The sequence below is a fragment of the Hipposideros armiger genome, unplaced genomic scaffold (genome assembly GCF_001890085.2).
Source record: "Hipposideros armiger isolate ML-2016 unplaced genomic scaffold, ASM189008v1 scaffold_32, whole genome shotgun sequence".
Lineage (NCBI taxonomy): Eukaryota > Metazoa > Chordata > Mammalia > Chiroptera > Hipposideridae > Hipposideros > Hipposideros armiger.
Genome location: NW_017731382.1, coordinates 5,607,023 through 5,621,378, shown reverse-complemented (window position 1 = coordinate 5,621,378; position 14,356 = coordinate 5,607,023).

Genomic DNA, 14,356 nt, shown 5'->3' with positions numbered 1-14,356 from the left:
CCCCGATTCCCCAGTGCTGTTTTCCTCCCCCAATTCCCCAATAAAATCTTTTTTTTCAAGAAGTGTCCCCCCAAAATTCATGTCCACTCGGAACCTCAGAAGGTGTCATTATTTGGTAATGTGAACTTGCAGATGTTATTAGCTAAGGCTCTCAAGATGAAATCCTCGATTTGGGGCGGGCTCCAAATCTAATGATGGGTGGCCTTGTAAGAAGAGAGAAGGACATAGAGGCACAGAGAGAAGAAAGACTACATGAAGACGGAGGCAGAGACTGGAGTGATACATCAACAAGCCAAGGAGCTCCAGGAGCCACTGGAAGCTGGAAGAGGCAAGAAAGGATTCTCCCCCTCGAGGCTTTGGAGAGAGAGACCCTGCATATTTCAGATTTCCGGCCTCCACGACTATAAGAGAATAAATTTCTGTTGTTTTAAGCCACCGAGCTTGTGGTCATTTGTTACAGCCTGCCTAGGAAGCTAATACACTGGGTTTAGGGATGTCCCTTGTGATTATATGGATTTCCATACATCTGAGCTGTGCCTTGGATCAAAACATCTATTCACCCTGCTGGTAATTAACATTTTCTGGTCTTGTGCTCTCACCTTCTGGGAGCTACCCAATTTATTTTCTTATGTGACTTCTGTTGTTTGCAACCAAAAACCAGGCTGAAATGCCTGTCAAAGTGACGAAGGCTGAGATCCATTTTTTGTCCAAATGAAAGTAGCAGGAGTTAAAGAGTTGTTAATGGCAAAATAGCACCAAATTGAAACTCTCTCTTTGGGGCATTTAGAAAGGCAGAATGAAATTAAAAGGTAAATCATCATTTCTGATTTAATATCATTTGATGCCATGTCTCTCTACTGCCGGAAGGCATCTAATGGAACACTCGTGATATGTCCCACATCTTGGGAAACAGGGATTTAGTAAAATGTTCCAACTGTACAAATGGAGAGATTGAGTCTTAGCAAAGCAAAATAGAAGGACCTGCATAAAATCCTACACATAAACCGATAGAAGAGCCAAGCCCCTGACCCTACTTCCTGTTTCCGCATTCAACACCCCTCCCCGCTCTTCCACCGTACTACACATCTCTTACTAACGGTGGTATTGGCCATATTTCTAGCTTCTGTGAACTCCATGCATTCACATCTGCCCTACATGCAAATGTAGGGCCCACGTTGTGCAGGACAACCCCACCACGTGCCTCAGTGCCTCAGTCATTGCACCTTGGCCTCCAGTTTCCCCCATTCCCACCACTCACTGGGGCGCTTTTCAAATGCAAACCAACCCATCCAGAGCCCAGCCTCCAGCCATGGCCTTTAGTAAGCTCTCATATTCCAGGTCACTATCTATCTGCCCTAATCAGTCCCGGGCCAGGTACCAGGAAAGGAGGAACAGTCCAGATGCCTCTAGAGACAACTAAAGGTATTTGAATGAGCCAGTCCTAACCTGTTTATCCTGCCTGAGCTGGTCCGTCTTTCAGAGGCCACAATAAAGACCCTTGCCATAGCTCCTACCTCTTCTGCCTCTGAACCAGCCCCCGTGCTTCCCGTGTAGCCCTCCATGACACAGTGTGGCCCCCTCCTCTTAAGAACTGTGGGTAACAAACCATATTTTCAATGGCAATCATCTCCTGATCTGTTACCCTTTACTTTACCTCAAATTTTCTATTAATACACTGGATTTTCAAACAAGGCTCTCAGGAAGGGACTGTATGCCTTCAGTCACCATAATTGGGACAGTTCCGACAACCCTGAACACCACTGGGATCTATTATGATGAAATTTATTTCTTTTACCATTGTGCCATTTTTTAAGGAATATCTGCTGCATTTTTCACACACCATGTTTTAGTACTAAAGTCAAAACTTGAGTTACAGGGAAGCAGCACAACTCTGGAGGCAACTGGTATGGTTTAAATCCAGCCTTCTCCAATAACTAGTTGTGATAACTTGGTCATCAATGAACCCTTCTAGCCTCAGCTCTCTCATCTGTAAAATATCAATACTAGTACCACCCCCTCCATAAGGATCTTATGAGAAATACAGGATCTTGTGCAACTAAAGCACGGAGTATATACTCCCAGGGAGAGAGTAAGCAAGGACTCAATAGATATAAAAATAACCAAGTTCATGCTATGTCTTCAAATATTCCAAGTCTATCTTATCTCCAACTCAGGAATCTTAAAATTTCAAGAAAGAACTTTCTTGACTTGAAGACAAACTTAGTTTTCCACTTTCATCAAACTGTATCTTTTATGCTCATCCAGAAATCATGATTTGTTAATGGCTCATGATAAAACACTGCAGCCCATGTCACTGGAACTGTAGAAACCAAGGCGACTGCAGCAACATAGCTGCCTTGTGTCCAGTCAAAGTTCCCAATAACTCATGATAACTCTGTAATGGTTTAACACCAGGTCTGAAAAGAAAGGCTATTTCCCTGAAACATGTTAACAGAAGCATTCTTCAAAAGTGATTCATTCTTGGTGGAAACTCTTTGGCATGTTTGGGGATCGTTTATCAAGTGTGTTTACAACAAAGGTCTCTCTCCAAATGGAGGATGTGTAAAAACAGCCCTTAATACAGTAGAAATCATTCTAACCACCAAAGCAAGCAGACAGAGGCTCGGGACAGTTGGCCATAGGTCACAGCCGACAACGTGAACGTGCAGGGGCTAGTGCCAGGGCCCCAGGGCTCATCGTGCTCTTCAAAGAGGCATGTCGCCCACTTGCTCACAGCTGCTGAACGTCCCACCCTTGCAGCACCATTGCAGTTCTTCCTGCTTCCATCCTAATTTAAATGCAAAATATGAAGCCTGCTGTTAACAGACAATTCTCTGTAAGTCTCCTGCATTTCTTCATGTCTTGTGATCAGAGGCACTGACTGCCTTTGTTCGGAACAGGCTGTTCTTTCAAATGTTTTGTTTAGCAAAGGGCTTTGGAAGAGAGGGATGGTGTTTCCTTACAGAGCAACGGGCAGGTTTGTTTACTATTCAAAATAATAAAATGAATGTCTCCCTTGGGAACAAGGGCAGGTATTGCCCATGATAAAATATTTGGGTTTTTCTAAACCCAAAGGGGTTCCTCCCTTGTAATATATAACCCACAACCGCTTTTTGTGCAGGCATCTCCTGGCCCTCCCGGTGTTGCCCAGCAGGATTCAGAACTCAGAGAGCCAGCTATAAAGGCCAAGCTCTGATTTCTGCCATTGCTGGGAGCAGTAAACCGTCCTTTGCCTCTGAGTCAGGAGTCTCGTGCCTTAAAAACATCTGTAAAACTGTGGCAGGTCCTGTGTTAGCTTGCAAGTAGGGGAAATCTCAGCTCCTTCACAGTCCTTGACACCTGCCATAGCATTGATGTTCCTTTATCAGTTGAAAGTTGACTTGCAGGGGCTTCTTGATTGGCCCCTTGAAGCCTTCCAAACTTTTAAATAAAATGATATGCTTCCTATACGGATATAGCTTCCGGGCAAGTCACCTCAAGCTCTTTTTGAAGGAAACTCTTCCTTCTAAGTCCCTCCTATATACAAACTCACAGGTCCCTTCCTCTGGGTAACTCAGCTACCCCAAACTGGAGGAAAAACAACAGCGCTGAAGACCTAGGAATCAGGAGAGAAGAGGCAGAGAAAGAAAATTTTGTCAAGAGTCAGCACTGCCAAATATCATTATTTAATTCAGAGTTGAGAGACTCCAAGATTCAGTTTACAAATGCATCTTTGGTAAGAGTAAAAGATAAGGAGCAACTTTAAATCTTTTGTTTTCTAGTTTTGTTTACTTCAGACCAATATAATTATCATAACAAATGATCATGCTTAAATATTCTATTGGAATACCAAGGGTGCTCAAATCCAGCCCACTGACCAAATCCAGCCCACTGACCAAATCCAGCCCACTGCCCGTTTTTGTAAATAAGATTTTACCGAAACCCAGCACACCCATTCATTTATGGCTGTCTGTAGCTGTCTTTGTGCTACAATGGCAGGCGTGAGTAGAGGCAAAGACCAGATGACCCGCAAAGCCTGAAATATTTATTGGCTGACCCTTTACAGGAAAATGTGGCTGACCGCTGGTAAATCCTAACTTTCTTTCAGTCACCCTTGCTGCCTGAGTTACCTTCCTGAATAACAAAGCTGATCCCTCCTTACTGACGTTCTCTGGCCTCACAGGATGAAAACATACTCCACAGCCCGAGCTCACCATCCTCCCTGAGTTCGTCTGCCAGGACATATCCTTTGTCCTGCATCCCTGCCATCCCAATCTCCCAGGATATTCCAAGTCCTCACCCAGCTCCGTACCTTTTGCAGAAAATATTCCCTCTGCCTAGAATTTTCTTTATTAGAGCATGGCTACTTAGAGATAGAACCTACATAGTCACTTCTCCCTTCCCTCTCCACTGATACTGCATAATAACAGTGTCTGCTTATTATGTTGTTCCTGTTAGCCAGGCGTCACCCTGAGCCCTTTCTGTGCATTGTTTAGTGAAACCTGGTAAAGCCCTAGGAGATAGTTATTATTGCTCCCAAGTGATAAATGAGGAATACACTTGGAAAGGCTTGCCTAAAGTCACTCAGCTAGCTAGTCTCAGAGCCAGGATTCAAACTCACTTGGTTCTGACTTCAGATCCATGACTCAGCAAGTCAATGAATGAATAGACCCCAATAAAGCAACGCATTGGTCAACCATGAGGACAGGCCCTGAGGGGTGGGGGGTGTCTCTCTTAATAAGCCGAAAATATTAATGGCCTCAGGATACCCCCGCCCCTTAAGACAGTGGTTTTATGTGAACTTCGAACATGGTTACGCCCTTTTAAAACTATTCCCCAGGGCCCTCTAGCTTCCCTTCCAACTCCTTTCCTGAGACATAATAAAGCACCTAACCCAGGTATTATAGTAAAGCCTTGCGAAAATGGCTCCTTCAGTCCACTGCTCATGTGCTTTCTCCCTCTCAGTTTCACAAACCTCTGCCCCACATCAAGGGGGACGTGCTAACCAAGGAAGGGCCAACCCCGCCGATGTTCATCAGTAAAAGGTGATTTATCGGGAGAAAAATAGAACAACCTGCCTCCAAGAGACGGCCCTGGCAACCAGACCTGCAATTAAAGCTGAACTGTGCAATCTTTGCATTTAAAGGGAAATCAATGATATTGACTCAGTTCCTTAAAGGGTAGCCACGTACGAACGCGTTACGGATCTGACTGCTGCAATACACAGATTTGAAATAAAACATAGAAACCCCTGTGACTGTTTTATGGCCAAACATGATAACTGGCCTACCCACTGGGATGTGGGGGGGGGGGACTAAAAGTGCTCATTTTATCAAGGGAATTGGGTGCAGCTCCTTTGAATGAGGTCTCTGCTGATGGCCTTTGCTCTGCAAACCCCTCGGCTGCCAGTATTTGCTGGAAGGTTTTATTTAATGGTGAGGATTTGAATGGATTTCTTACCCCCTATCCTGGGGTTGCACCCAGCAGTCAATTAAATTAGTTTTAAAACCTTAAAAGACACCAAGGTAATCAGTTTAGGGGGATTTAGGCCACACAGGCTCCGGGTCTGGTTTGCAAGGCAATCGTTAAGTCTCCAGTCAGCTGGGTTTGAGAATCACGCCTTTCTTCATCAGGAGGAAATTTTCTAGTGACAGGGAGGCTGACAGACTAGGGAATTATCTTTCCATTTTAGTAGCATCATTCTGGGCTGGCACTGGATTTCAGTCTTAATCGTTGTATCCATCTCAGGGAGGCCGACTCTCAGTAACGAAAGGGCAGGCAAGTTCCCAACACTGGTGGACCCCGGGACATTTCAACACGCGAGTTCCTATAAAGTGTGCAAAAAACAAAAACACTGATGCCACGTTGAAACTGTTGCATAAAGATTTTGGTTTTCTAAGAGTAGCGTAGATTTGGAAAAGTCAACCAAGCCAGACTCCAAATGCTACTTGAGAAATATTTATTCTCCAGCCATGAGGGTCCTGGCAAACTTGTATTTAAGGGGGCTCCCCTGGGGAGCCTAGAGGAGGCGGGCTTTTCCATGGGAGGTGCTGAGACGGGATTCCAGGATTATCTTAGGGATGTTGGGCTTTTGCGTCACTTACGCCTTAGTCGTATAACCTGGCAATATTTTCATCCCATTATTAGGGTTTCATTACATCGGCTACCTCAAAAGAAGAACTGGAAAGCAGCAGCAGCCAACCATCATATCTCTAAATGAATCTGGAGTGGGATAAAGCTGTAATGCTGAGAATGACTCCCGGGACCCTGGTGAACTGATCTCAAGGGCCGAGCAGCTAAACTACAAATCACAACTAAATGAAATCAGGAGAAAGAAAACTGGAAACCCAAGAGCTAAAGCTTGGCTTTGTTTTTTGTGGGGTTTTTTTTGTTTTTTTTTTTAATATGTGAATTTGTTCATTCATTCAGCAAATACTTTTGGAACACCTGCTGTGTGTCAGGTCCTACCCACAATGCTGAGCATACAGCAGTGGACAAAACACAAAAATCTCTGCCATCCAGAAGCTTACACTGCAGGGGAAAACAACATTCAAGGAGCAAGGACAGCACGTCGGTATGTAGGGGAGCCCCAGGGCTGCCGCCCACACAAAGAGCTGCTTTGCATCATGTGAAGGTAGGTGCCCCTCTTGGTGGATCAATTAGAAAAGTGCCCCCCCCTTCCTGCCCCTCACCAGGAGTGCAGGAAAGCAGAATGTGGGCTGGAATTCAACCTCTCTCAGGCTCCCTCCTTTGGAGAGGGCACAGCTAGTACCTGGCATCACAGAGGTTACAGGTGGTCAGGAAAAGTTTCAGGGCTAAGGTCAGACATGGATGAGGAAGCAAGTCATCTTGATACCAGAGGGAAGCGTGTTACAGGCAGAAGCAGCACAGGTGCAAAGGTCCTGGGGCAGCAGGCAGCATGCCTACGTGTTGATGGCAGAGACAGCAGGGCTGGAGGGGAGGGGTCATCTTCCCTTCATCTCTGATTTTAGTTCTAATGAAGATATAGATATTTTACTATGGATGAGGCCTCTCTGGCTGCTGTAGACCTGTTTTGGGGAGAGGCCTTGTTCTGTAATGATTCAAAGTATCCTCTTTCACTGTCAAAAGTGTCTTGGTTTGGATGAAAAATCACATGATCCCCCACATACGAAGAGCATCTCTCACCAAGCCCAATGTAGATTTTCCCTCCAGTGTTAGAATAAGTTGCTTTTCCTTTGGTAGAGCCCCAGGAAAAGTAGCAGTTTACATTCAGAGGCCCTGCTGTACGAAATATATAAATCCTTAAATCCTAGACTGATTGTACAAGTACTTGAAGATGATAAAATGGACTGAGTAAAGGAGATGAACTTCTAATACACATGCTTGTTCCTAGTAGAAATGCATCCATTAGAGTCTCGGGCCGTATCCGTGGCACAGTTTAAATTTTCTCTGTCTCTTCTCTCCCTTCTCCTCCCCATGGGACACTTATAACAGGTGAATTCTCGTAGGTGAACTGTGACTATGAGACCATCCTGTACCTGTCTAAAGAGGTTGTGGGAATTTAGGTTATACATGAGAAACACTTTGTTCATCATCACGACGTATTTGAATTATTTTCTTTGCATAAATAGGGACCAATTGCTCATGGTAATTGGCACGTCTCTCTATTTAGATATTGGCATATGCAATTTTTCTAACAAGATTCTTTTGGGGAAAGGCAAAGGAAAATGGCAGGGTTGAGGCTAATCTCAGAAGATTTTAACTTACGAGAATTTTTTTTTTATTGTTTTTGCTGTTTGTTGGCTTTGGGGGGAGGTGGGTTAGAAATGGCATTCTAGTAAAAAACAAAACAAAAACAGCAGGGGCAAACAACGGAAGAATGACAGGAATGGGCTAGTATTTCTCACACAGTGCAGGCATAAGAACCAGAGAGAAGGAAGGTTGGAGTCAGGGCCAGAAAGAGAACTGGAATCATTCTGCAAAGATTATTGGCTGTCGAGCTATGGAGTCTGAACTGCAACTGACGGGCACTGGAGAAGCTTTGAAGGTTTTCAATGCAGTGAAGCAACATAATCATAATATTCGATAAATAGAGCTAAGGCAGAAACTTAAAAGATATAAATGGGAGGCTAAGATTGGAAGCAGGGAGAATCATGAGGTGACCACTACCACAAACTGGGAGAGAGACAACTGCCCAGACCACGAAGGAAGAGAATGAGAAACAGAGAGGTGAATCCACTCATTTCTCTATGCAAATAATGTTCACCATGGCTTCTATCGTCTCCGTCCTCACTTTGACCCAGTTTCCCATCTTTTCTTGCGTTTGAAGAAGAGACGGCCAAATTGGACCAAAAGGGAAAGGTGGAAAAGCCTAAACATTTTTCCTTTTGTCACACATATTGACGTGACATAACGGCTGCCATATGGCACTCTGTGTGCCAAGTGCTATCAGATGTGCTTAATTTTATTAACTGATTTAATCCTCATGATGACTCTGTGATACAGGCACTATTATTACTCCCATTTTTCAGATAAGAAAACGGAGGCAAGAGAGATCGGGCAGCTGGCCAAGATCACGCACTGAGCGAGAGGGGGAGCTGGATTCAACTCCAGCCCCAGATGCCGCCTTAATATGCCCCTCACCACCTCCTGATGCAAAGCCTGGTCTGGGCAGCTTATTGGCCAGTGACATGCCTGACATTGTTGAGGGTATGCGTGCATGATATGATATTGCACATCTTCGGGGGGGAGAAAGCTATTTTTAAGACAGAATATTATTTTTTAAGAGTATAAGCAGTCAACATAATTTCTCTTTAGGGGATCATTTCTAGTAAATCCATTAAAAACATGACTTGTGTTCTGCCCTGAGACTGGTTTGATTCTAGCAAGAAAGCTACCAGGAGTGAAGATGGAAAGAGAATATATGAGCCTTTGTTGTCATTTTTTTTTGGTAATTTTGAGTTGATCTGTGCAGGTACTCTGATTTGAAAGATGTCTCTCCCCCCTCCACTCGCCGCCCCCCCGCCCCCCTGGACAAGAGCTCCAATCTTCACACACCAAAGTCTTTCCGATGCAAAGAGCAGACTCCTCCTCCAAATCTTAGCTCTTCCCAGCACATTCTCCTCTCCACGCCCTGAAGCCATCAGCTCTCTAGGATCACGGACTGCCAGTTTTTGTGCTGTTTTCAATGGCTGCCCACGCTTCTTAAAACGTGCAATACTGGCGCATCACAGTGGCTGAAAGGAATGGATGCAAAATGAACTGTTATTTCTCCCCAGGTGGTGCTATACTTTTGTCTGTGTGTGCACAGGTATGTGTACATGCACATTACACAAACCCCAAAGGTCGCAGGACACTAACTTTGTGGACCCCACGAGCTATAATACCAGGATGAAGAGGAAAAGATGGAGAGGGGTGCTTTTGGTTCTGCTATACTTTTAACCATAGTTTACAGATTCTTAAGTGGTCACACATATACCTCACTCCACTATAGTGCTTTAATGCTATAAACAGAATCTCCTGCCTTTCTTGCCATCCAAAATCTGAGTGACTCATTGAGTTTGACAAGGTTTTACCTTTATCTTCCTCCAACAGACTATAAGCTTCATTCATTCATTCATTCATTCAAGGAGTATTTATGGATCTCCTCCTACATATCAGCCTGTATATGACACTGGAAATCTAGAGGTGAGCACAACAGGTGCACCTTCTGCCCTTCAGGGGCCTGTAGTCTGGTGGGAGAGACAAAGATGCTAAAGACAAATGCATAAATTTGCATAATTAAATTTGCAAGATGGTCCACTCAGGTAGATGTCTATTGGCTTTGCAGCTCTAGTGCTCATTCTGTCTTTTACAACAGCCACACCTTCCTTTTCTTTCCCTCCATTTCGGAACCCCACCTCACCCACTCTTAGGCAGTGCGGTTTGGTGGGCTCACCCCACCCTGCCAGGGCTCTAGGGATAAACACACGTTCTAGGCACTGCCACCCGCCTCTGTGAATGGTTCTGAGATGAGCTGGTCACACCTGTCTCGCTCATGACAAGACTATTGTGGGAACACTCTGCCCAAAGCCCCCTGAAACTTGAGCCAGGCTGAGCAAGGTGGACAGCTAAGCAGCAGCAGCAGCAGCAGCAGCAACCTGGACCTGTGGGCACAAACTGAGTCTTCATGACACTGGAATCCAGCTGTGTCTCCAGTTAGACTTCTCAGTTACATGAGCCAGGAAGTCCTTGTGTTTCTTTTGCTTAAGTCCATTTCATTGGGTTTCTTTCCCTGCAATCAAAAACACCCTGATTAAATGCAGCCACAGAGAGAAAGCACAGGGTGACCTGAGGGGGTCTAACACAAGGCCAGGTCTGCACCACATTGGTGTGAGACACTGGATTTTGGGCTGCGGTGAGTGAGCTGAGGAGACAGTCACGTGAGGTCAGGGACTGTGCTGGCTTAGTCACGTGTCTTATTCAAGACCCCCGTGCTCCCCACAGAAAGTGCATCTAATCCTATTAATGGAGTGAATAGAGGCATAAACCGAAATACCAGTGATTCTCTTCACCTCTTGGACTGGTTTGCTGCACCCACAGGCGATTCTGCATAACCAAACACTGATCTTTTATTCTCACAGCGTTTGGGTCCTAGCTCTGCCAGGTGGCTCTGCTGCGCCAGCTGTACTCACTCCCACATCTGGACTCAGCAGGACGAGATTGCAGTCAACGAGGGCAGTCTGACTCTGTTCCATGCGTCATGTCTTTCCCGCCCTCCTGGACCAGCAGGGCGCCCAGATACAGGATTTTCGTGGCTGAGGTACAAGAGGGCCGGTCAAACCACATAAGCACTTTCTAGACCTTTGGTCGCACCTGCCCACTAACATTCTGATTGCCAACGCGATTCACACAGACGGGCCCACGGCCCAGGGCAGGGGAGGAAGGAGCTGCAAAGTTGGTGCAAAAGGAACAAATGCAGGGAGGACGGAAGCACAGGGCAGTCACACGATTGGCCACATCCCCACTTCCGCCTTCATAGTTCTTTCCAACTGAATTCAAGCGCAGAAAACTGAGATGTATAGTCCAGATATCAAGACTTTAGCGTTTACTGTCAAGACAGGTGCCTCATAAAAACAATCCGAGAAGCTTGTGTGGGTGACAGATTGCTGCACAGGAATATTCCCATCAAGAACCAGGCCTGAGACGGGCCAAAGCGTCATTTCCAGCCAGCGTGTGCTTACTACCTTCGTGTGCAGCAAGGTCTGTGAACTGCTTTTCACCAATAGCATATGGCGAAGGCGACAGGATGACGTGACTGGGTGGGTGCAATTACATTATGCAAGAGTGCAACGCCCACTTTAGAAACGGTTATCTCCCTTGCAGACTTTGATGAAGCATAGGGGTCATTTCAAGGGAGGTCCATGTGTCAAGGCCCTGAGAGAGGCCTCCTGTCACCCGCTAGTTAGAAGCTGACGACGCTCTTAGCGGACAGCCAGCAAGAAACTGAGTCCCACCAACAGCCATGTAGATTTGGAAGTGTGCCCACCCCGGTCAAGCCTTCAGATGGACACCCAGCCCTGAGTGACATCTCGATTGCAGGCTTGCTGTGGACCCAGCCAGGCAGTCCCTGCAGAAACTGTGAGATAATAACTGTGTTGCTTGAAGCTTCACAGTTTGTGAAAATTTATTACCCAGCAGTGGATCCCTAATAGGCTCACCAGGGGCTGTGACGGGCGCTTCACACGCATCACCTCACTAAGCCATCACAGGTCTGTGAAGTAGGCATTATTCTTATTGTATTCGTTTCATAGATAAGGAAGGGGGGACCCGAGGCTTAGAGGTTTTATTCGACTTGCTCAAAGAGGCACAGCCACTGAGTAGTAAAGTCAGGGTTCCAACCCTGCTAAGTCCAGAGCCCAAACTCGCAGTCTGCTCTGTGCTGCTGAGTCATGCTGCACCTCTGATCCTGTCCCCCAATCCTTCCACTGAGAGCAATGGCTTCCACTGCCTGTGAGGTGTCAGTAACTTACCAGATCTAATACCTAACACGTTTGTAGCACTGACTCTGTGCCAAGCATGTCACACGCAGTACTTCATTTAATCCTCCAAACAGCCCTGGGATGTGAGAGTAGTATGTTTTCCCCACTTGACAGATGAGGACCTAGATGTACAGAGGGATTAAGTAACATGCCCCAAGGTCATCCAGGTATTTGCTAGAAGAGTCAGGAATCAAACCCATGCAATCTGGCCCCTGAGACCATCTTTTTAGCTGCCATATAATCAATCGACTGCTTCTAAATTATCATTAGAATCCCCAAATTTTGAAATGACTAAGTTGTTCAGAATGAATCAGATGGGATCTGTCCCTACGAAAATGTCATTCTCTCTTATTTGCTTGCTGATCTATTCCGTTGCGTGGAAGAGGAAGGAAGCAAATTACATTGGACGGCACAAAACCCTGGTTCTTCCGTAGGGAAGAGCTGTGTATATGAACCCCATCCATCAGGTGTGTCAGGACAGAGGTTTATGAGCCACTGACCCAGAGATTAAATCCTATGCGTCTCAGCCTTACCTTCAAGGCCCTCAGTGACTCGGCCATGATCAATAATTCCCACTTTAATTCTTACAAATCCCTCGTCATGGAATCCACACTCCAGCGAAACCAAACTTCTTACACATGCCCCATAATACCTCTGCTCACACTGGTTTCTTCTCCTCAACATCACGTGTCCAATCACTCAGGGGTCATTGCAAATTCCACCTCCTCTTAGAATCATTTCTTATTTTCTTTCCTCAAGACCTTTGCCATCCACGTTCAAGATGCAAGCAAAATGTTTCCTCTGTAAACTCCCACCCCATCTCATTTGTAGTTTCATAAGATATTTATCGCTCACTGCCTTGTGTCATATTAATAGTTATCCATGCACCTGTCATGATCACAGCAACAGTTAAGATAGTGACTGGTGTTTTTCTACATGAGTACTCTGCATCAGGGCTAAGCACTTTCACATCTTTTCACTACAGACATGCCTCTAAGGGGTCATCTTATCCTCCAGTTGACAAGCAACCCCCACGATTGGTTGGACATAAAAGGGGTGATGCTTGAAGAAAGAAAAAGGATAAACTTTTTCCTGAAGTTTACCGTGCAACAGAATTCCAGGCGTTTCAGCCGTTATAGCTTTACTCCATTCTTTGAACACCAAAGCCACAGGAAAAGGTCCTTCTATTTACTGCCTTAGCTGACCCTTCCCTGCGAGGAAAACGGGAGCGGGTTAGGATGCTGTGGGAGTCTGGCTGACCCTTTCTTCTCTTATATCACTATGAGCTCAAGCATAGATTCCAGTCAAGAGTGAATGTGTGTCGTTATTTTTCAATCTGACAGTGCTATTTGTGGGAACTGAACCTCAACACCTTTGGGGAGCTGTATGCTCTTCCATCCTCAACTAGAGAGACATACTAGAATACTCTAAACAAAACGGGATTTGCTTCAAAATGTTATATACAGGGATGAAACAAGCTTGGAATGAATGAATGTTGCCAAATCTGAGCAATGATACTCTGTTACTTTTGCATGGGTTAAATATTTGTCCAAAACAGACTATTCTCTAAAAATAAAACTAAGAGACCTGCAGAAATAAAAAGGAAATGTTCCTCCTCTGATGCCAGATCAGACCCGGATCTCCCTTCCCCAATAACAAGCGCTGTGCTTTCGGGTCCAGTCATCCTCCATTTGTATACAAATGAGCGTATCCACTTCCAGATGGAAACATCCTAACAGTAGTCCTTCCCTTGCTTTTCTCAGTGACAATATACCCTGGCCACCCTATACGCGGTAGCCTTCCCACTCTCCCCATCCCCTTTCTATTGCATCATCTTATTTTCTTCCTTCACAGCACTTCACAAAATCTCTACATTTTGGCACAATGATTTATCAGTTTTCTTTAACTGAGGTGAAATTCTGCAACAATAAAATGAACCATTTGAAAGCATGTGGTTCAGTGGCATTTAGTACATTCATAATGCTGTGCAACCATCACTTCTATCTAGTTCCATAACATTGTCATTATCTCAAAAGAAAACCCTGGACCCATGAAGCAGTCTCACCCACTTCCCCCTGCCCTGGCCCCTGGCCACTGCTGATCTGCTTTCTCCCTCAATGGATTTACAAGTACCTGTTCTGAATATTTCATATCAGTGGAATCACACACTATGTGGACTTTTGACTCTGGCTTTTTTCACTTAGCATCATGTTTTGAAGGTTCACCCACATTGCAGCATAATTCTCCATCATATGTATATATCCCTTTTTATCCATTTGGTGGACAGCTGGGTAGCTCCAGCCTTGTAGCTATCGTGAATAATACTGCTATAAACATTCATGTACAGGGTTTTGTAGGAACACCTGTTTTCAGTC